We start from the raw sequence: 19,408 nt of genomic DNA on the forward strand, positions 1-19,408 counted from the left end.
TATTCATAATTTGAATCCTGGGTTGGTTCGATCCCAGATTATGGAAATATGGGATTGCTACTGGTTGCAGAATCTTTTCTACAGTCAATAGTGAAAACTTCTGTTTACGTTTGTCACTTGGCTATGATAGTAAACAGTAGACACTGATGTAGCTTACTGAATCTTTTGGACTGTGTTCAGCACAATATTAATTAGTCAGTGTCAATTGTTGATTTGTCCTGTTCTCATTGTATGACGAATTATGATGGCTGTTTGGTAGCCGTTTGCATAGTATGCATACTCTCTCTCTCTTCATGTGTGTGTGTGTGTGTGTGTGTGTGTGTGTGTGATAGATATCAATCCCGGTCCATAAATCCTGCATTATAAACACATTGGTTTTCCCTTTTCAAATTTGGAGGTCAAACAGTCCAAAATTTTTCTGTTTAACAATTTCTATTTTTGTTTATCAGAGTATATCACTGGCAGGATGTAGTAAACCGGATCAAAAGCATAACCTTTCAATTCTGGGTTAAGTTTGGAAGAACTAAAAGAGAGAATTGGATGAACTTTAACTTTCAGTTTTGCTGAATTTTTAAGAAAGATGGATCATGTCAAGTGATGGTAGTCAGTCAACTGAATTTCTTTTAGTTTCTTGAAGATAGTTGATGAGAAGCTGATGGGAAGTCTCATGTATTTAAACTCTAGCCCAGGGCTCCCTGTCAAGTTTTGTAACCGGATGAGTGAAAAGTCTTCAAGAACCTGAAAAGTTTGGAGCTGAGGGGTAATTTGAACTGTGTTGGTAGATAAGCAAATAAGAAGCCACAGGGAACTTCCTTAAAAGACATAAAACACAAACAGCTTAATGAGATCGGAGTTTAATCAGTCTGAGGTGGAATCTCCGCTGTCATTCTAATGAATATAAACCTGCATTGTCTGTTTCCTTTTCGTGCCCTCTCAGTGCAGATATCTGCGGAGTGACAACGACCACATGCAGCTAATCTTCCCTCCTCCGCGCACACACAAAAACAGCTCCTGACAACCACAACAACATATGGTGAGCGCTAAGCTGCCGTCGGGTCACAACAGCAGAGCTCGAAACTCTGAGAGCGGCGCATACGTCGCTGCCCCGGGTTCTCTGCGGCCGTCAGAGGGGATTACCAAGGAGCTGCACTTCATCGAGCTGAGACTTCTAAGTCAATACAATGACTGACACAATGCAAAGAAGTAATCCTGTTTTTGGAAGGTTTGCGGGTGCTCTTACGTGGCTGGTTTGAAAAATAGGAGGCTTAAGAAACTGTATATTGCAACCTTTGAAGGAAAGACAGTTTAAGCAGTTTGAGGTCAAAGCCAAAACTTTGTCTGGAATAAGTTTGAAGTTCAATGAATCTCTTCATGTTTCCAGCAGCTGAGCACATTTTGACTGAATAGAGAGAAAGCAACAATTTCACCCTTTGGAGAAGCTGGAAACAGTGAATGCTGGCTGAGTGACCACAGGGACCTCCCCCAGCTTTATTTTCATGTCCATGCAACAACGGACAGAAATGACGCTGTCCTGATCCCCTGTAGTAAAAACTGTGTTGCCAGTGTAAATATAGCTATATACAGCTAAATAATATATTCATAGGTACAGAAACAATTTTGTGCTAAAAGAACAAGAAAAAAGAAGGAAAAGAAAAGAAAGAAAATGCACCGAGTGGTTTGGTCCACTGCCTGTTATCCCCTAACTTCTTTACAAATGATGTTTGTTAATAATGGCTTCTTGACAGCCATCCGTCCCACTGAGACCATTTCAGATGAGACTTCAGCGAACAGCAGACGGATCAACTTAAGGTCCAAATGCATCTCTCAGGTCGTGTGTCAGAGAGCTCGATCCCAGACTATGGAAATATGGGATTGCTACTGGTTGCAGAATCTCATCTCGATATTTGATGAAGTCTTTTGCCCAAAACTCAAGCCACTGTGCAGTTTCATTTTACTGTGTACCTTTAATCCGTGTGGTTATTTATATTTCTTGGACAGTAGTCGGGTGGAGCACACAGCATTTACTTGTATATGTACAATGGCAGTAAAGAGCTATTCTATTCTATTCTGTCTGCACTGAGATTGTCTCCAGTGATGGCAAGCATTGGTTTTCCAGTGAGGGAGATGTGGCAAACACCATCATACTGCCTCCACCAAAAGCTTTCCGCATCTTTACTGCACTTTGACCCTACGATCTAACTGCTGTAGGCAGAAGTTCCTCCACATGTTCAGGTTCCAGCATATGTGTTGCAGATGCCAGTGCCACTGGGCCTGACAATGAATAGCAGTCATAACATTCTTAAGGGCCCTCAAATGTAGAAACATTATAAACATGAAGTATGACCAACTACACCTGTGCAACATGCATGTTTGCTGACAGTCTTCATATAAGGGATACAGAAGTGTCCATTGCAATTAAGCACAAACATATGTTAGGAGATTTTTGTACTTTGCAAGCTACTGTTTGAGGATGCAGAAAAGTGCTTCTTTTCACACTTCTATATCTATGTTTTGTGGTGGTAAGTCGTGCCAACAAACATGTAATAGTAGAAGTAGAATAAAGAGTGTTAAGTGATCTAAAAAAGATGTATTTGTGATAGATTGTAGAGTGACTTTTAGTGTCTGTTAAGTCAGCATGTAGAAGAACAGCCGGCGTTTTAAAACTGTTAATGTTAAACACTTCTCATCATATCCAGGAGGAGATTTGTTCATCGTGTTTTTATCCGAAGATACTTTGACTCGAGTTTCGCTCAGAGTAGCTTACAGCAGATGCCGTGTGACTGACAGGCGGGTTAATCAAGTTGTTTTTAATCTTGCTGAAAATCTCCCCGGCCTTTTCCTATTATCATAATGAGCTCTCGTGTTTGTCTCAAGTCCTCACTGCGGCAGCTGTTAGAGCGTTCACATTGGCGCAGCGAGGGATGGAGTGCACTTCCTGTCGCTGAAAGGCCACAGGGTCAATCTGGGGAAAACAGTTGCTGCTGCAGGCTGCTAATCAAATTTTAATTTCAGCTTCAAATCAGTGAATCTGACAGCGTTTTTGGCTGGTTGCAGTGAGTTTGTATTTAAAGTCTTCAGGTTTGTTACATTGAGAAGATCTGCCGGTAACAGTGTACAGGTGAGAAAATATAACATGACTTAAACCTGCCACAACAATGACAAACACCATTTGTCAATCAGGTGCTGCAGTTTGAATGTTTTATCCAAGTGTTCGAGATTTCTGTTTAAATGAGGTGCAGAAAGCCGATGTGTGCCAATGTGAATTCACATAAATGGTCGCAAATAACCATTAAAGACATACTTTAACTCAAATGATCCTCTTTATCGTACATTTTTATCTGTTTTGATGTGAAACGAGTCCTCAGTTACCCACACTAGCATAAAAACTAATTAATCCACCTTGCTGAAAACCCGCAGATGGTGTGAGTGCACAGAAGGAATCGACCCTATAAACGTGCTTCTCTCAGCTCAGTGAAGCTAAGACATTCAAGAAGGGGCTTTTTTTAATAAGGCTGGAAAGTTATTAGCAATATGGCACAATTAATTTAGGTGTTTTGACTCAAAGTGGAACATTAAACTTTGCTCCAATGGAACAAGGAAATTAGAAATAAGGAAATTAGCTCCTGTATTGATTTCTTTGTGCTTTTTACTGAGGCTTAGACCCAGTGGTTCAAGTAACCTGAGGGCTACGACTGCAGAAAACGGGGTATGTGGACATGTACCTTACCCGGTTGATCTGATATCCTCGTGTTGGTGTTGTTCCCAGATCATCATACTAAATGTTGTTCCAGGATCAACATTGCAAGTGACCAATCAGAATGTTGTGACGTCATACTTTTGCGACTTCGGGAAAAACCGGCGTAAAACCAAAAACTGTACTAAAGCTGCGTGAAACCGCCTCTGTCCGCCGATCAACAGACCCTGACCCTGACCCTAACCCTAACCGTAACCCTTTAATAAACAGTAAGCAGAATTGATATTGTCCTTGCAACATTGGAATTTCATAAATGCACGAATGGCTTGGCGCGCAAAGGAATAACGTCACAACAATGTGATTGGTCACTTGCAATGTTGAACCTGGAACAACATTTTCATGATGGTCTGGGAACAACACCAACACGAGGATATCAGATCATCCTACCTTACCCAGTTACTTTGCTAGTGTCCATTTGGACCTTTCCCTTCAGGACTCCTTTAACTCTTGGCACAGAATCAACAGGTATTGTTCATGTTGACATGACAGCCTCACACACTTGTTGCAGATTTGTCTGCTGAACATCTATGATGTGAATCTCCTGTTCCACCAAATCCCAAATGTGCTGTGTTGGATTAAGTTCTAGTGATTGAGGAGGCCATTTGAGTACAGTGAACTCAGTGTCATGTTCAAGAAACCAATCATAATCACTGATTATTGACTGTTGACTGTAACCTGCGCTCTTTAAGTACAGCCCCAGTGGCCTAATGGTTAGGGCACTGGCCTTCTGAGTCAGGGATTGTGGGTTCGAGTCCCACCTGGGGTGTCCCAATGCATTACAGCCACTATCTGTTAGATCTTTTAGATAGCCACTTGTAATTGCAGGTTAAGAGTTTAAATTTCAGCTTGTCCAGCTAGCTTTAAAGCACTGCTCCAGTATGTGAGGAGTTCGCACAGGTCTAGAATCTGGTTGGTGACAAATGTGTTTTCAGGTGCTGGTTGTGAAAGTAGTTGTAGAAAGTTGCTTGCTGTGGATATTTGAAACTAGTTACAAAGAAACATATAGTGCTGCACCAAAAACATCCTTGCAAGTGATTCGGTCACTAGCAGAGTGGGTCACAGTTGACTGTAGTTTCTACAGAAAGCACCAAGTTTTTGCAAACTCTTACCGATCACTTGCTAAACAATTGTGAAGCTATGATGGAGGCAAACAAAACCAGAAATGGAAACCATTCACCTTCAGTTTAAAAGCTGCAGCTTTTCAAATGTGTTGGTTTCAATGGTAAGGCAAAACTTTTACTTTGAAGTGTAGAATGACATCAGTTTCAGTCAAACATTGCTATACCACCATTTGTCACTCTGTGATCCTATAATTTAATATTGGCATTTAGATGTCTTCAGACCAGGACTGAGCAGATTGGACAATGTTTTTTCGTGTCACATCAAAACACTGATGATGTGAATCTCCTGTTCCACCAAATCCCAAATGTGCTGTGTTGGATTAAGTTCTAGTGACTGAGGAGGCCATTTGAGTACAGTGAACTCAGTGTCATGTTCAAGAAACCAATCATAATCACTGATTATTGACTGTTGACTGTAACCTGCGCTGTTTAAGTGCAGCCCCAGTGGCCTAATGGTTAGGGCACTGGCCTTCTGAGTCAGGGATTGTGGGTTCGAGTCCCACCTGGGGTGATTTCAAATATGGTCAGAAACAGGCTTAGACCATGATCCAGTGGCCAATGGAGTCACTCTCTCCTAGAATAGCCAGCTTTCTGTTCTTGTTGGAATGGAAATTGTTCACATATACACTCACTGTACATGTCATTGCTAATACCTGCTTGGGTACCATTTAGGCTTCAAATCTCCCTTAATTTCACCAAATCCTAAAGGTACTCTATTGGATTTAGAGCTGGTGACTGCGGAGGCCGTTTGAGTACAGTGAACTCTGAGCTTTGTGACATGGTGTGTTACCAGAAGATGGTACACTGTGGTCATAAAGGGATGAACATGGTCAGCAAAAACACTCAGGTAGACTATGCTGTTTAAATGATGCTCAGTTGGTGTTAAGGCCCCAAAAGCGGGCAAAGAAAACACCTTCTACACCACTGCACTGCCAGCACCAGCCTGAGCTGTTACACATACTAGACAGAGCATGTGGAAATAGTACACATGACACACGCGATTTGTTTGGTGCCGTTTTGGTCTGCATAGCATATTAAGCTGGATAACTGAAGCCTGTATTTACAGGATTTGATTTAATTTATTTTTTTTGCTCATTTTTTCAAAGGAAATGCCCATGTGATTACCAAGCTTGATTATTTTTTTCAGACCCAAATAAACAGATCTGACCAATCAGATCAAAGCATTTGTACCTCAAAATGTGCACCAGCTTAAATATACAATGATATGGAAATAGTAAAATATTACTACATTACCTCAGACACACAGATAGATGCATCTCTGAAATGATTTCTCTGCCTCCTCAGATGTGATTCCAACTCTGCCAACACACGTCAAACTGCCCCACTGACATCCTGAAAATTGATCACGATAAAGCTTCAACACCGGGATCAAATCAAATTTTCCCTGCTCCTGGTTTCTACTGAGAATTGGATGAACCAGAATCTCAGTTTCTTTTCTTTTTGTTTAGAAACATCAGGATAAGCTAATCATCGCTTGATTTTGTCTTCATTTTGTTCATTGTGCGTCTTTGAGAGGGAATTTTCAACAAAAACACACCACGTGTGTGTGTTAGTCCCCATAGGGAAATAGTTCCTTTGCATTTAACCCATTCACCCAGTGGGCAGCCACCAATACAGCGCCCAGGGAGCAGTGTGTAGAGACAGTACCTTGCTCAGGGGCACCTCAGAGTAGCCGTTCAGTGGAGTCGAACCCCCAACCTTCGATCATGGGGCCACCACTCTACCTACTGAGCTATCCCTGCCCACCACGTTAGATGTGCACCTACAGTACACGGCAAGTTTGAATCCGTGCTGGCCTGAAATGGTAACACAGCCATAGGTGGGAGGGTCTCAAACCAATGTACTCCTACTGTTGGTGCCAAGCCAGGATAAAAGGGAAGGGTTGTGTCAGGAACCGCAGCCGGTGTAAAAATCTTTGCCATGATTGAATTGCTAAATTGCCAAGAATTTCCATACCAGATGCGGGATAGGGTGAGATGGAGTCAGACTCATAAAGGGGCCATCCAAAAGAAGAAGTAGAGGAAGAGTTGAATTAAACAGTTCAATGTAAGAGTTGGCACCTAATTTTAAAATGAGTGCAGATGATCACATTCAAACTACAGCAATGTTGATGAACGTGATCTCTTTGATGGGCCTTTGGATAAAATATCAGATAAACACAGTTGAGAAACGTTCTCTGTGAGGAGATCCTTCCTATTCGAACACACTGCTATCCCACTTTGTTCTACGCAATGGGATTCAAACCAGCAACCTTGACAGTGTGAGTGCCATCAGTTAATTAGCTATAACTCCTAGATTCAGACTCATAAATCATGTCATGCTGCTCACTCTGCCCGAGTATGTGGCGTTTGGCCCAGAGGTGAAACAGCCATTTAACCTTTATATTGAGCTTTAATTCTCACTTGGCCTTCCCGTCGTTTTCTGTGGTTCACCAGCTTAGCCAATTAAATGAGATTTACACCAGTCCAAACTCATGCTTTAACACACAAACACAAACTTCTGATGAAATTAAAGCCAAGTTCTGACAGTTATGCTCAAAGTCATCGACCTCGTAAAGCGCTACGTCTCGCTTCCTTGACGGCTTCATCAATCATGGCTGATAATTGTGATTGATGGGGGAGGAGCTCGGGCAAATGAAGGCCAGAAAACATTTAGCCAAGTGCAGCCGGGAGGAGTGAGATTAATGGTGATAAAAGTGACTGAGCGAGGGTGAAGGTGCACCGCGCGGCATTTTAACACCAGTAAATCATTGGTACATTAATGCAGAGATGTCGGTGTAAGTACTGTAAACAAACAAGCAGCCTGTCGGCCTCTGCTGCCCCTGCTTTCCATCTTTTTCTGGGCTGGATTCAAAGGGAAACCTGTTGGTTATTTTCAGAGCAATAAACATAACAAAGAATAATGTTGCTCAGGAACATGCACAGCTGGATGTTTAAGACTTTCTACTATTAAAAAATAAATAAGGATCCTTTAGAGCAAATGTCTCTTTTTCTAATTATGTTTTAGTTGCTCATGATTGCAAAAAGAAGTGATTCAAACAGGAGATGTTAACAAGAAGTTAGTAAATGAAATTATTTAATGTCCAAATTTGTGGCAACCTGTGTGCTCATTACTGGGAGGTTTAAAAGGATTAATTTGATAATATTGGTTAATTAGAGAAAAAAAACATGACATCATGATTATTTGTTTCTGTAGATCTTTTAGTTTTCTTCAGAGAAATAACAACAGTGAATAACTTTTAAATATTCCAGAATCATCCATTAGGATCCAGACTCATAAAAATGTAACTGTAACATAACTTTATATCAACACTCACAGATGTTTAATTAGGTGCACCTTGGTAGTATCAGGTTGGACCCCCTCTTTCCGTCAGATCTGCTTTAATTCTTCATGACACAGATTCAACTAGTGCTGGAAACATTCCTCAGAGATTTTGGTCGATGCTGATGTGACAACATCACACAAATGTTGCAGATTTGTCGGCTGCACATCCATCTGTTCCACCAAATCCTAGAGGTGCTCTATTGGATTGAGATCTGGTGACTGTGGAGGCCATTTGAGTACAGTGAACTCTTTGCCATGTTGAAGAAACCAGTTTGAGATGACATGGTGAGTTATCCTGCTGCAAGCAGCCATCAGATAATGCCATCAGATATTGGTACACTGTGGTCATAAAGGAATGGACATGGCCGGTGAAAACAGAGAACTGCTCAAACGCAGCCCCAGTGGCCTAATGGATAAGGCACTGGCCTTCTAAGCCAGGGATTGTGGGTTCGAGTCCCACCTGGGGTGTCCCAATGCATTACAGCCACTATCTTTTAGATAGCCACTTGTAATTGCAGGTTAAGAGTTTAAATTTCAGCTTGTCCAGCTAGCTTTAAAGCACTGCTCCAGTATGTGAGGAGTTCGCACAGGTCTAGAATCTGGTTGGTGACAAATGTGTTTTCAGGTGCTGGTTGTGAAAGTAGTTGTAGAAAGTTGCTTGCTGTGGATATTTGAAACTAGTTACAAAGAAACATATAGTGCTGCACCAAAAACATCCTTGCAAGTGATTCGGTCACTAGCAGAGTGGGTCACAGTTGACTGTAGTTTCTACAGAAAGCACCAAGTTTTTGCAAACTCTTACCGATCACTTGCTAAACAATTGTGAAGCTATGATGGAGGCAAACAAAACCAGAAATGGAAACCATTCGCCTTCAGTTTAAAAGCTGCAGCTTTTCAAATGTGTTGGTTTCAATGGTAAGGCAAAACTTTTACTTTGAAGTGTAGAATGACATCAGTTTCAGTCAAACATTGCTATACCACCATTTGTCACTCTGTGATCCTATAATTTAATATTGGCATTTAGATGTCTTCAGACCAGGACTGTTATCAAATAGAGGTTGGAGCAGATTGGACAATGTTTTTTCGTGTCACATCAAAACACTGAAGTTGGCTTTGGCACCACCATCGTGTTGTTCAATGAAAACTCAAACTTTCAGAATACTTTGGTCACCCAGACTAAATGAGATGTTTTGATGATGGCATGAATTACAATAGAACTTGAAGAGAAGAACTTAGCAAAAAACTGATTAAATCCAAAGTGCCAGTACCACTGACAAATATGTATTAAATTTTGGTATCACCAACATAAGTAAGCAGCTTTTTTTTTTTAAACTGACACCATCTAAACAATTTGTTCAAATTAATCCAGTTAATTAATAAAGTTTGCAGAAGTCGTAAGAGTTCATTTAACTCACAGTTTTAATGTGGTTCAGGAACTTTTGAGTGTTTATTAGCTCCTTCTTGGCTTCTTTTGTGATTAGTTTGTGCCCTTTCTGCAGTCACGTTGTTAAAGTCAGCTCTTCTACTGCATCAAACTCCCACTGCTGAGTCACCAACTGACAGCTTTCAAGTCGGACTGTCACTGGGATTTAAACCATGTTCGTACTAATCCGGGTAATCCATGAATCTTCTTCTCTCTGTTTTGACCCTCCGCCTCTTTCATAACAGCATCTCTTTCCACTTTTTAAGTTCATAAATCTGAAAAGGGATGGTTTGACAGGCAATTTAGCTCTTCTGGGGTAACAGGGAGATGCTTGTAGACACTCATTCATATCATTGAGAAAAACAATTGTACCATATTTTAGTGTTTTGTTTTTGTTCTTTTTACTGTAAATGATTTTAAATACTGTTTTCATTGTTCCGTGATATTGTTAGTGAGGAACATGTTGCAAAATTTCCTCAACTACAAATGAATTAATTTTAGTCTGGACCACTACAGTCAACATTCATTCCTATTAATGGGTTGCAAAGTGGCTTGCAGAGGCAGCAGCAATCATGGGGAGACTAAAGCAGCCTAAATAACCAGTCTTAAATTAGACCTGCACATTGGATGTGTAGAAGGGTGTCAGTGGAGCTTTCAGATAAGATGATCTGCCACGACTGTCTTGAGCTGGACTTCACAGCCTGACTGAACTAACATTGTAGTGTGAGAGCAGATGTTGATTACATGATGATCTCACGCACAGAAGCTCTGGCTCCGAGCACAGAAGCCACACCCACTTAGTGTTCCAACCTTTAGAGATGCAACCAATCAGAAGAAAGTTGGCTTCAGGGACGTGTGGGTTTGTAGGGGGAGGAGCTACAATGACTTTAAATAGACAGTAGATGACTGATGACTGAGGGTAAAGGCCCAGTATAAGATTTTTTTAAAAGGGTCATTTTAAACTGTGAACCATCCAAACCTGCTCTAGCATACGATTTGATCCCAAGTGACTTGAATACCTTTGTCACTCTTCCAAGGTAGAAGCATTATTTCATGTGAACATTAAATTTCATGACCTTTATCAACTTCTCGGACTTTGTCAGGGTAGCTCATGGTTTGGAAAACTTTCTCGGCATATGCTGAGCAGCGTTCAAATCAGGTGCCAACATGTATATCAACATCCACGGGGCCTCTTGTCCTTAATGCATCCGTGGCATTTTAACGTAGTCAGTGATATTTACAGAAACAAGTTCAAACATCTGCTGCGGACGCGTACAAACAGGATTTTAATGCCAGCTGTGATTTATACCTGCACAATATCAACAGAATTAAAATGTCACAGGTGCTGAAACCAACAGAGGTCACTGACGTACATTCCTGTCTCACGTTCAGCTGGAAACTATCAGGTACTGAAGCCTTCAAATCACATTTACTTTCTGTGCAGTTTGAACGGCTGAATTGATCTAAAATTAACTGACTCATAAGCTTGGCTGACTCAGATTAATTCCCACCTTACACTAATGGAGTAAAGAACTGTGTGGTTATGAACATAAATTATGGATTACAATTAGGAGCTCATCACTCCCCCATTAACTCTTTTATCTTTACTTCTTCCCAGCCTCTTAAACTCTCAAGTGATACAGTTGGAAAGCTTTGGTTGCCATGGGAAGCCTGTGGACAGAGAGGGTTGTGGGTAATTGGTGTTGAACTCAAGTGGACACCGCTGAGGTTTCGGAGATAATGAGTTTACAAAGGAGGCCCCACAGAGAGGAGATGTGAGCGGGTCCAGCTCTATAGTGCTGATTTACATTACCGAGGTGGACTCTCTGGCCGAGCTCTGATTGATCGCAGAGTGAAGCCCCACATGAGATTTAGCCCCCAGCTGTAAAGTGTTTGCTTTTGCACTGAGGTAAGCGCCTCAGACCGCAGAGGAGCACACAGTCGAAGACAAATATTACCTTTTAAAAAGAAATGCAATCTTTAAAGCTGCAGTCATTTTCCCTTTGACATTTTTCAGCCCAGAATCTTCACATAAAGACTCACAAATCAATTTGAAACTTCATTTGGCGGCTGCTGGTAAAGAGAGTTTTATGTCTGTATTAAGTTAAACATGTATTTCATCTTTGAAAGCTAAAAGCAGAAATATTTGCTGGGTTATTATTTTGATCTGAATAGATGGGTAACTGTTTTTAATACTTGGATTAAGTCCTTGATTGCCTGAAGTCGAGAACCCATGAACATCACCACACCTCTCTTTAGATCCTCATCCATTCCTTTACCACAGCTGCCTTCAGTTGCTATTAACCCTCTATATTTCTATTCATGAAGCCGTCTCTTGTAGACCTTGGCAATGATACTCTTTTCTCGTCCAGAGTGGCTTGGTTAGATGGGAAGTTCTCAATCATGGAGATAATTCTGTCATCATCAATTTTAGGTTTCTTCTCCGGACTTTCCTTCATTTTGCACCAACATGTGAGAGTTCCAGTGAAAAACTATGAAATGCATATTCAACACTTGGAATGAACTCCTGAATCAACCAAGATTAATTTAACAAATAAATCTAAAATGTTAGCAGTTATATAACGAGGTTCATTGACTATCCACTTGTTAAGTGATGACATATAAACCGTGCATCCGGTTCCAAATTACACTGTGTTCATTAAGGCTGTTGCCTTTTTAACATGTTTAATGCTTTGATTTGAACAAGCCCCTAAAAATAGTATATTTTACTACATATACACTATATATACAGTATATTAATGACTAACCTCATGTCGGGGATGGATTATCTCAGGTGTTCTCCTCACTGAAGTTATGTTTGTTTTCAGCATCTTGTTCCTGCCATGCAATTGCATGTGTCCCTGACCATTGGGAACCCTCATGTTAACTTTTATTGCAGGTGGGAAAAGTTAGTATTCATCCTCCAACTTTACTATGCTAATGTAAGTATATGTTTTTTTAATATACTTTAATATACTTTAATGTACTTATATACTTATAATATAGTTATATTTCATGTAACTCTAGAGTAAGCATATAACACAAGTAGTCAATATGAAAGTATTTTTCTATTAATGGAATCAGTTATATCCATGCAGTCCTTACTCTCTGTGACGAGATTCAGTCCCATGTGTCTTTAAGATTAGATTACAAAAATAAATGGATTTATTGGAACTTGTTAGGAACATGTAGCACTGGCAAAGGAAAAAGAAAGTAGGAAATACGTCTAGTGTAAGTGCATGTACTTATAAAGTTATGGCCTTTCTGAGCTAAAGTGATAGGACATGTAAAGGTTGATTTAGCATCCAAATAATCAGCAGCACCTAATGAATTGATTAAAATGAAAGACAGGAACAGTTTTTATCCTTGAAACATTGAAAAGGTTGTTTATAAAGCATAAATAGCACCTCACCAGTCTGAGCCACAGTCTGTGTAAACCTCATCACACACGGACTCTATTCAGACCTATTTAAACTTTAAAATATCAAAATAGACACATTTTCTTCGGTTTTACAGAAATCTGCTAGTGTTATTTTGTCGGTCAGCTGATATGAAGAAAGGTGTTTCTTGAGCCCAAACAACTTTAGCAAGCCTTTCTTACAGCCTCTTAACCTTTAAATGAAACAAACAGGAATTAATCTGAATCTTCACTCGACTGCAGGAACATTGATAAATCTGTCAAACAAATACTTAAACATAGCTCTCTCTTATAAATGGGCATTTACAAGGTTATTCTATCTATTTACAGGGGATGCTTCAAAATGAATGGTGAGCTTTAGCTTGAACTGAGCAAGCTGCAAATGATCTGACACATTCAATAACAGCCATCCCTCATTTTCATTTTCCGAGATGAATCTGCATCTCTTGAAGCTGCTGCCAAAGGAGTATGCATCCATTTATGTGGGAAAAACATCATTACCCTCTGTTGCTCATGTTGCATCTTGACTGAGTGTCCTTGAGCGAAAATCCAAATCCCTTCCTGCTCGCTCTCTTTGTAAGTTCCTCTGCATAACAGCACCACAAAATGTGAAACGTGGTTGATGCAGAGGATCTAGGGAGAGAAATGGTAATCATTTACTAACCAGGGATTTGTGGATTTAAAGATTCAAAGGCTTCCCTTTCAACGTGGCATCATTTCATCATGTTGACAGAGTGGGTTTTGTCTGTATTTAAAATTGCAGATGGAGCTTTCAGTTTGCAATTGGATCAAAAGCAGGAGCACTTAAAAAAACTGAAAAACAATAGATATTTGTGGGGGGAGGAGGGGTTTCCAAATCTGGGTAGTGTCCAAACCTCAAAGGGATTGTTGAAATGCTTTATGGTTTGCTTAAATGCAAATTTACTACCGAGGAATTATTAGTAAATCCTGAAAAATGCTGCCTAAGGACAGAAGAAGCTACATCCACATTTCAGGTGTGTATTTGTGTGTTTGCCTGAAGATACAGGCCTTTAATCCACGGCCTTTCCATAGCTTCAACGGAGGAAATGATGAATAAGTAATTTCCTGTGAACAGGTTGTGCAGCCTCAAGTGTGGAGTCATCGTAAACGGACAGCTGGAAGCAAGAGAAACAGAAATGGGTTGTGAAAAAGAAGAAAGGAAGGGAACGTAATAGAACGAAGACAGCCGGAAGATGAATTATCTTGATGTCTCTGCAAAAAGTTTTATACAGCTGTAAAGAATTCCAGTGCATTTACAAGGCATCTGTTTGCATAGATAATAGAGTTTACTTTGTCTTTATTGTACCATGTGTCTACTATCGCCTCCTCTCAGGAATAATTAAACAACTTCTACAAACTAAACAAGGAAGCTTAACTGACCTCCAGACCTTATTTTTTCAAATGGCAATAGTTAACTTTATCATGAAGGGAAATTAGTTGGGATTGAATATTTCATATAAAAACTGTGAATTTTGCAGACCAATCTATCAACCAAGATCTCCTCCAAGAGATGTTGAGTCTTTTCCATTCAGAGATCTGAGTATAATTGTAGGGAGCACAGAGATCTGCACAATATGAGGAAACCCAGCCAACACACAGTGGAGAGCTAAGAGAGGAAGTGAGGAACACAAAGACGTGACTCCGGCCACGAGCTAAAACGTAGCTAAAACGTAGCTAAAACGTAGCTAAAATGTAGCTAATGTGCAAGTTCAAAAAAGAAAACCAGTAATCAGTCATCTGCCTGTTTTTCTGTTCTCTTCCTCACTACCTTTTCCTCACGCTGTCAATCTCAATACTGTCATCATTACTCTAGTCCAACTATCTTCTTGCCTGCCTTCTTTAGACAAATCAGCCTCCACTTTGCATCGTTTAAATCTGTGGTCTCTCTCCCTTTCAGACTCTCCTTTGTGCAACCCACCTCCTCCCCATCTCCACCTCACAGACACCTCAGTCAGAGCTACATCTTTAGTGTCTAGATTCTGGGGGGGCTGTCCTAAATCCTATCTGGTTCCATTTAGCTAAAAAGGGTCATCAGAGTCTAATCACCAAATACCAAATACATTAATTTCTCTATCTTATTCTCAAGGAATAAGACTGGATATTTCAATGTCCATGATGGAAAGTCACAAATTCATTAGTTTTGTACCAAAATGACCTGCAGTGCAAAAGCACTAAGATTAAATTTTTTTATAACAACTGATAAACCCTGCTTATTAACTACCTAAATAACAAATAAACATCCACCGCAGACTGTTTTGTGGTTTTATGTTTATTATGTAGTTTATTCGCGCACCGGGAACTGTTGAGTCATATTAGTGAACCGACACAAAGTGAGTCCAGACACTCCATTTACATTTAACCAAACCACAAGACTTCGTTACAATAACCAAAGCAGTGCTTGCTGCCTAAAACAGAAGCAGGAGCTTGGTTCTGTGAGCCCTCCATCGACCCCGACCACCAAGTCCAATGCAGTTCATAGATGTTGAACTTAGCAATTATGTAATTGCGTAAAGGAAATGCAAAAAAAATATTTTAGCTGGATGTCCATTAAAGAGAGCTAAAGTCGTGGAACAACATCTTGCATGTACTCTTTTCCACGAGCTTCTGTAGCTTGATTTAATCACTAATTCAGTGATTGTTATTTGTCATGCTGTGGGAAAAGTAAGCCTGTGTCCAGGGGTTTTCCACAGTCCATTCATTTTCATGACCCTATATATGCTCATTCATTCATAAAATTAGCTAGGTATATTTCCCTATGATTCTAATGTTGTAGTATTTTTTCATCCATCAGAGTATGAATGAATTTGAATGTTAGATAGGAAGCATGTAGAAAAAAAAGTGCTGGCTTGAATGTATAAAGTGCTTTGAGTGCTCAGAGTAGGAAAGAACCAGCTATATAAGAACCAGTCCATTTTACATTTTAAAAATTTTCAGTAATTAAAAAAAAAAAACTATTTTTCTATATTTATACATACAGAATTACAACATCTCTGACTATTTGGGAACACAACTAATCTTAAGAGAAGCTCTGCTGCCTTTTCTTTTTCTACTTTAAGCTCCTGCTTACTACATTTTTTCCAGGCATTCCTGTTTTTGCATGTGGCATGTGAAAAAACCAAATTCCTGGTGTTCCTTCCCATAACCAACCTGGCTGACAAGCAAACGCTCAGTTATTCTGATGCAAAGTGAGCCATGCTGATAGTGAAGCTCCTCGATAAAGCCATGAATAGAAGCCTCCTTTTCACGTCCCACAGTTCCCATTCAACCCACATGAATAGACGCGTCCAATCCAGCCTCGGTCTCTAATAAGTGCTGAACTACAGGGCAGCAACGGCTGCTCTGAGCGTGTCGTGTCCAGAAAACATTTACCTCTTCATGCAACTCCCAGCGTTCAGGGCCAGATTTCTCAGGGGTCGTCTCCTGTGTGGGAAAAAAACCCTCAGTGTTTAATTTTTGCCTTTAATGTTCTTGAAATGTGCAAAACAAACTGCGCTTTTAAAATTCCATTAAATAATATCTTGCACTGCAATCAGCAACCTTTGCAGAAAAACATGAGGTGCTTTTACTGCCTCCCAAGACAGAAAATAATCTTCAAGAGAAATATTTACCCTGCTGCAATATATTTATACAAATTAAACGATAGACATCAGCAGACCTCATGGTTGCCTGTTGTTTTTTGTTTTGCTTTTTATTTTTGCTGAGGAGTTTTACCTTTATCTATATTTAACATCCCTGCTGGAAAAATTTGCTTCTAGTCATGACTACAATGATTGCAAAGGTAGATTATCCATCCATCCATCCATCCATCCATCCATCCATCTATTCTTATCCAGTTCAGGGTCACGGATCCTCTAGTGCAAGGGTGGGGAACTCCAGGCCTCAAGAGCTGGTGTCCTGCAGGATTTAGATCAGGAGTGGGCAACTCCAGGCCTCGAGGGCCGGTGTCCCTGCAGGTTTTAGATGTGTCCTTGAACCAACACAGCTGATTTAAATGGCTAAATTACCTCCTCAACGGCTGTGTCCCAATTCAGGGTCTGCAGCCTTAAAGGCCGCATTTTAAGGCCGATTACGTCACCGCGACGCGACGAAGGCTGTCCCAATTCGAAGGCTGCTCGAAATGCGGCCCTCAAATGCGTCCTTAATTCCCCTGAATTTTAAGAACGTGGCGGTGTAGACTTCATGGCCCAACATATCCCAGAATGCATAGCGCGGCGGTGGGTGTGGATAATTTTGCCGAAAAAAAACGGCAGATGAGGGGCGCCCGAAGAGTAAACTTTAAATACTGAATATTATGTCACTTATTTATGTGCAAATGTTTAATAACGAAGAACATTAAAACATTACTGTTGGCCACATGTCGGCAAAGTTATGTGACATTAGTGACGTTTGTACTAACTTGGTTTTAAAGCCTTTACTTTAAAATATACGCCGTTCAATAGCTGAGCTTAATCTTACAGAGAATGATCAAAGCTCATGTAGAAAGAAACCAACAAATGAACAAAAGATTTTCTCCTTCATTTCTGTCAAACAAAGCTGTACGACACGTTTCCAGCTGTTAGTATCATGGTTGCTAGGCAACCTTTGCAGCGCAACGGAGGCTAGACCGTCCCATTTCACAAGCCTCGCACTTCCAGCCTTAGCGGTCTTTAAGTACGCGGCCCTTGAGGATCGTTGAGGCTGCGTACTTTAAGGCTGAAGACCCTGAATTGGGATACAGCCAACATGTCTTGAGGTTCTCCAGAGGCCTGGTAATGAACTAATCATTTGATTCAGGTGTGTTGACCCATGGTTATATGTAAAACCTGCAGGAAACTGGCCCTTGAGACCTGGAGTTCCCCAGAGCATCTCCCAGTTTTCACAGGGTGAGAAGCGACATATACCTTGGGCAGGTCAAAAGTCTATCACAGGGCTAAAACAGAGAGACAGAAAATCATTAAGATCTACAACCAATTTAAAATCACCATTTGACCTAACGTGAATGGTTTGGATGATAGCAGGAAGCCGCAGTACCCGGAGAGAACCCAGATAGACACAGGGAGAACACAGAATTCCACACAGAAAGGTCCCAGTCTGTATTCAAACCCAGATTACAGCGTTTTATTGGTAGAGGCTTCTACTTAAGTGAAGCAAATTACTATCATTTATTTTTTAAAGTTTTTCTACTGTAATTTTTCCCCAGGAAAATACTGTAAAAATCTCATGATGTTGTTTTTATTTTTACAGTATTTTTACAGTAATAGTGCAATTTTCCTCTATATAACCAGTAATTTGTGTAGTTTCTTTTGTGAAGAAAAATACTTCATCATATCTAAGAGATGACTGCCAATTGCACGAAACACTTCTAGTTAGCTGAAATCCTACAATGCATTGGTAAATTTGACATTTACACTATAGTACATTTGATCTAATTAGCTGATGTGGGCTCCCAGAATAAATTGCTGTTAAAAGAACTTGCAAAGAATATACAACCAACACCATGTGATTTTTACAGCGATGAGTTACAGCACATGCATGTTGGTAAAACGGCCATAGGTCTGAATAGTTGCTGTCTCTCTCTCTCTTTGTCTTAGCCCTGCAACAGAGACTGTCTGCAGGGTGTACCCTCTCCCCTCTTGCTCGAACAAGCTCCATTACCACCACATGGCCTGTTCTCATGCTGTCCTACCATGGAAGCATAGCATGAGTTGGGGTCTCTTTTTTTCCTCTTGTACTTTCCCCATTGTAGTGTACATTTCAATGTTTTTTCTCTGATTCTACCAATCTCCGACCTGTATCCCCATGTAATGTTTGTGCTATATGTGTAAGGGGGGGGGGGGGTCCCGTTTCACTGCAGGGCAACCTGCATGTGACGAATAAAGCTTTGATTGGTATTGGTATTGATTGGATGGATGGTCCTTGGTGCTTCCTTGATGACATGCAATTCAATGAAACACCAAAAGCTATGATTGGCCAAGGAGTTTGTCCAAGTCACTGCAAAAATCTTAGGAATCCAATCCAACATCTCTTACTGTACAAAAACTCTGTGTAGTTCAACTTCTATGTATGTTAGGACCCAAAAGAAACAAGCAACCAAAATAAGATCAATGTCGATCTGATTTATTCCATGTAAATAGCTAAAGTGTGTTTGCTTTGAAATAGATAGATCTGTGCCGCCATTTAAAGTGTTTCCCAAGGTGATGCACATGGAGAAAGTTTGCCTGGTCAATGTCAAAACTAGTACATAAAAAGAAACAAAACAGAAACATAACTCTAAATTCAAGGTCATCTTTCAATGCAAATTTCTCACTTTCTAAATCTTTTGGAGCATACATTTAAATAAAAAAGAA

General features: G+C 40.3%; 3 non-coding genes across 3 annotated transcripts; all 3 read left to right on the top strand.

Annotated features, from left to right (window-relative positions):
- The first annotated feature begins 4,447 nt into the window (after positions 1–4,447).
- trnar-ucu (transfer RNA arginine (anticodon UCU)) lies at positions 4,448–4,520 on the top strand. The gene has a single exon. It is a non-coding gene; the product is annotated as a tRNA-Arg (tRNA).
- Positions 4,521–5,313: 793 nt separating this feature from the next.
- On the top strand, positions 5,314–5,386 carry trnar-ucu (transfer RNA arginine (anticodon UCU)). The gene has a single exon. It is a non-coding gene; the product is annotated as a tRNA-Arg (tRNA).
- Positions 5,387–8,615: 3,229 nt separating this feature from the next.
- trnar-ucu (transfer RNA arginine (anticodon UCU)) lies at positions 8,616–8,688 on the top strand. Its single transcript has one exon. It is a non-coding gene; the product is annotated as a tRNA-Arg (tRNA).
- Positions 8,689–19,408: the final 10,720 nt, after the last annotated feature.

This window comes from Rhamphochromis longiceps, linkage group LG23 (genome assembly GCF_057381845.1).
Source record: "Rhamphochromis longiceps isolate RC_006_pf linkage group LG23, R_longiceps_female_GT1.1, whole genome shotgun sequence".
In the NCBI taxonomy this organism is placed as follows: Eukaryota; Metazoa; Chordata; class Actinopteri; order Cichliformes; family Cichlidae; genus Rhamphochromis; species Rhamphochromis longiceps.